General features: G+C 60.5%; 1 long non-coding RNA gene across 1 annotated transcript; it reads right to left on the bottom strand.

The window, feature by feature from the left end:
- Positions 1-1,538: 1,538 nt before the first annotated feature.
- LOC308640449 lies at positions 1,539-2,644 on the bottom strand. Its single transcript, XR_014020276.1, has 3 exons — positions 2,529-2,644; positions 2,005-2,252; positions 1,539-1,668 (listed from the first exon to the last, which is right to left on the bottom strand). It is a non-coding gene; the product is annotated as an uncharacterized lncRNA (long non-coding RNA).
- Between the last annotated feature and the right edge of the window lie 1,753 nt (positions 2,645-4,397).

The following is a 4,397-nucleotide window of genomic DNA, read 5'->3' as shown; positions in this document are numbered from 1 at the left end:
AACTTGCTCCCTCCTGCCTGATGGCCCAACACACAACCCTCGGTCAAGTCTCCCCCTCCCCACTGGCCCTTCAATCTCCTCAGCCTTCGGTAAACACTTCACACACAGAGATCACGCCCTCCTTGGCAGGCATCCGTCCCTGAGAATCAGACATAGAACAGACTGAAAGTGCCTCACTCAAGCACATGCCCTGCAGCTCTGCGGCTTCCTAGAACCTCCTCACTGCGGGAGGTTCATGGGGCAGTCACCTGTCACCAATTGTGATGTGCTGCTGTCGTCCAGGGCTACCAGCTTTCTACCTGTTGGCCACTATGAGCAGTTTTCACACAATCCACCCGATGGTTCAGAGGACTCGCCCAGCGTGTGATGCCAGGAGCCAGAGGTCAGGCACTTGGTCGAGCGGTAGAGCCAGGGCGGCCGGGGAAGGACCAAGCTGGGGGAGTCCACACAGGAGCACACAACAGTGGAGACCTTCCTACAGGTTGGTTTTTAAAGTCAACATTTCCTCCCCTGCTTTTCTATGTTCCAGATCAAGTACACAGAATTGACAGTGAAGAGTGCTGCAACCAGAAGCATCCTCCAGACTTAGTCCCTGCGGGGGCGCAGTGTCCAGGGACAGGTAGAGTGTGACTCTACGCCATCTGCGGTTCAGTGGCAAGAGCAACAGCAGCGCGTGAGCAGGAGGCCCGCTGCCGGCCACAGCTGGGCTCTTTCCACGCTCTCAGGCTTGCCCGGCCCGCCAGCACACATTGGGATGTGAGTGCTCCCCACAAGACTCAGGCCTCCTCAACGAGGTTCTGGGCACCTGCTCTGGATGCTGGAGGCCAAGACCTGGGATTTGGACCCATCAGGTCTGTCTCAGCTCAGCCATGCCCTGCTTAGGCTCTGATGTGTGGCATGAGACCCAGGGAGGCAGAACATGAGGGGTTAGAGAGCCATGTCCCTCTAAGAAGGGCTTTATTAGTCCATCCAGTGTAAAAGAGGAAGAAGGAGAGAGGAACGGGAGCCTCCACCAAGGAGGTGCATGGCGGGCCCCTCCTCCTAGGGCTGCGGCCCTGAAGCCCAGCATGGATGATAAAACTCATCAACGGGAACCCGCAGGTGCCTGCCGCATTGAGGTGCATGGTCTCCGTGCAGCTAGCACCAGTGGTCTTGGTCTGGGTGGTGGTAGCTGTGCCACGCCCGGCTGCCAGTGCCGAGTCCCAGAGTGCAGTGGTAGCCGTTGGGCACACGGCGGAGAGGGTGGGACTGAGAGGTCAGGGAAGACACATAGGAAGTCCTGGAGGAGCAGCCTGAGTTGGTGGCCACAGCCTCCTCAAAGGTGAGTGTGTCCTCAGGCAGGGTGTGGGCAGAGGCCTCGCTGTCCATGCGCTGCCCCAGGTAAGGGTCAGAGCTGATGCGAGAGCCTGGAGCCAGGGGCTGGCTCAGGGGGTCTCTCTGGAGCAAAGCATTGTGTTCAGAAAGCCCACGGCTGAGCCAGCCAGGGGAGAAGGCCGGGAGGCCACTCTGAGCCCCAGCAAAGTGGACAGGGGAGGAGTTGGCCGTCTTTTAGGTGATGCTGGGGCGAGGAGTCAGGGGTGTCTGGGGGAGCTGCTTCCGCCCACCTCGGCCCGGGGTGCTAGCACCAGATGTTGACAGCAAGGGGCTCCCGTTAATTGAACCACTACCCTACACAAAAAAAAGAGCAGCAAACAAAAAATAAAACCAAACCAAACAGACACAGTGTGCAGCACAAGGCAGCAGGGGTCATGAGGCATGGGAAGCAGGAGGGAGGGCACGGGGGGATGGCCCTTTCCCACAGCACAGCAAGGCGGGAGGTGAAGAAGTGGTTGGGAGAGCAAGCCCCTGGCACAACCACGCAGGGACAGCAGCTGGAGTACAGGCTGAGTGGGCAGCAAGGAGCAGTGCAGCTCAGGCCCTTCAGGCAGCAGGCGGCAGGCAGAGCAGGGCAGCTGGGTGGTCTGGGGAAGGAGTTGAAAGGGGCCCACACACCCTGCCACTCACCTGTGGTGGGGGTCCCGGCTCCCCTGCTGTTGGGGACGTGGGGTGGCTGCTGAGGGAGGGCTTGGGCTGAGGGTGCTCACGGCCTCCAAAGCGGTCACAGGAGTAGAAGCGCTGCTTCTCTGAGGAAGAGGACGAGGGCTGCCTCCTCTCCTGGGACCGGCCTCGCTCCTGCTTGCGTTCCCGTTCCCGCGGGCAGCCTGTGGGCCCCTCTCCTGGGGGCAGGCTGGGCCCTGCAGCGCTGTTTGGTGCTGGCCAGGAAGAGGAGAAGTCAGCTCAGTTGGGCCCAGCATAAGCATTCCTGACCCAGTCCTCACAGGGAGCAGGACACACCTCAGCGGTGCTGGGGAAGGGAAGCGGGTGGCATGTGGTCCTGACTGGTCCCCAGACCTAGAACTCACTCCTCTTGCTCTAGCCCATTTTGGGGCCATGAGAGACACCAAGGAAGAGGATTCCTGTGGGCTGTTGGGATCCCCCAGATCAAGCCACAGCCCCATAACAGGCACCCCAGGCCCCTCCACACGCACCGCCATCTGTGTCGGCATGCTGGCTGGACCCCTTTTCCAGGGACCTCTGCTTCTTGTCCCTACGGCGGTGGCAGCGATGGTGGTGGTGATGTGGTGCCTGGCTGGGGGGAGGGCGGTCCAGGGTGGTGTTGCAGAGGTGGCCCCCGTGTGGGCGCTGGGCCAACGTGGAGATGGAGCGCTTCATGGGGCTGGCATCAGGGGCTGGCTGTGGGCAAGGAAAAAGGACAAGGAGGTGCGTGGCCTGGGCCTGGGGAAGCACAGGGCTGCAGGTAAGGCAGGCACGGGGGAGAAGGGCAGCCCAGGCCCAGTCAGAAGGAACCTGCTGGGGGTCACAGGTGCCTGGCCCTGTGTGCAGCCAGGAGTGGGGCTACTGGCCTAGGTAGAGAATCCCAAGCGGGGCCCATAGCTGCCTAGGGATCATTTTCTTCAATCTGTCAGAGAGACTGGTCCCTGAAGCTGCCCCCAAGGCTGCACTATGGAAAGCGGCTCTCCCTGTGGGGCTGAGGCACAGCCAACCCCCATTGAGGATGAGAAAGCTGCTCTACACTTGGCCACTATGGGGGCTTCAGGGCAAGAGGCAAGAACAGCAAGAAGAAAGAAAGGATAGTGAGGGTCAGGGTGAGCACCGGTTAGGGTTAGGTTAGGTCATGAGTAAGGACATGCAAAGAGCAGAAGAGACAATGTCCCGAACCAGGAGCCACAGGAAGGAGGTGTGGGCAGCAAGGAGGAGACATGCAGCCAGGCAGCCCTGAATGTCAGGGTGGGGGCTCAGGCCTCTGCAGTCCCTCCAAGCAGACCCCTCTGTGTCCTTGGGAAGGTGCTTGTCCCAGAGTGCACACAGAGCCTCAGCCCCTTGAGCTAGGTACCCTGCTCCTTAGTCACATGCACCACAGACACAGGGGTACAGAAAGACAAGAGGGTCAGGGACCAGGACAGGCCAGGTGGGGGGAGGCACGAGGAACACTTTCCTGGACCCAGGCAGTGGCTGTGTGGCCACAGTGGAGTCCCAGGGAGAGCAGAGATGGGGACACAGTGCTGAGGGGACACAGAACTGGGGAGCAGGCACCACAGCTAATAAAGATGGAGAATGGGTGGTATGGCAGATGGGGACGAACACAGATCAGGGACCTGGTCCTTTAAGTCCCCTAAAAGGCCGAGCACATGTAAGGGGTGGACTTCCCTGTGCAGCCCGCAGTGCACTGGAGGACCATGGGGCTACAGTGTCAGGCTACAGGGGCTACCCATGAAGTCTCCTGTGGGGCTGCTTGGGGACCCTGCTTCTCCCCACCCTAGGTCTCCTCACTCAAAGGACTCACGGGGTAAGGCCCTCACTCACCCTCACCCTGGACAGACCCCTCCAGACTACTCACCTGTGTTTCTGCTGCCATGAGGGGCATGGAGGCAGCCCGGCCCTGGTTCTCCAGCCCAGGTTGGGGCTCCCCATCAGGACCCCTCAGTGCCATGTTCTGCATCTGTACATCCGCAGCCTGGGGGGACATCAGCCTGCTAGTCACACCCCACAAGGCATGGTCTTACCCACCCCCACTCCAGCTCATGTAACCCCCTCCAGGGAGGGCTCACCAGTGTTCCTGGCTGCCCCACAGGGATCTCTGCTGAGTGGCCACGTTCCAGGGGTGCCCTAGCCTCATAAAGTGCATCCTGGGTCCTCTGAGTGCCCCAGGACACGGACTCCTTGATGCCACTCTCTTGAGTTTGTCTGCAGAAGAGAAGAGGGATGCTCTGTAGGGATAGAACACAGGCTGCAAAATGTCTGCTGAGGAATCCTCACTGGCTCTCCTCAGCAAGGCCAGGGGTTCGGCCACCTCTCCATGGTTGAAATGAGCCCTCCCCGTCAGAGGAGTCCCAGCA

The sequence above is a fragment of the Spermophilus citellus genome, assembly GCF_964194105.1.
Source record: "Spermophilus citellus genome assembly, contig: SCAFFOLD_58, whole genome shotgun sequence".
In the NCBI taxonomy this organism is placed as follows: domain Eukaryota; kingdom Metazoa; phylum Chordata; class Mammalia; order Rodentia; family Sciuridae; genus Spermophilus; species Spermophilus citellus.
Note: the sequence above shows the minus strand (reverse complement) of the source record. Positions and strands in the feature narration are given on the sequence as shown.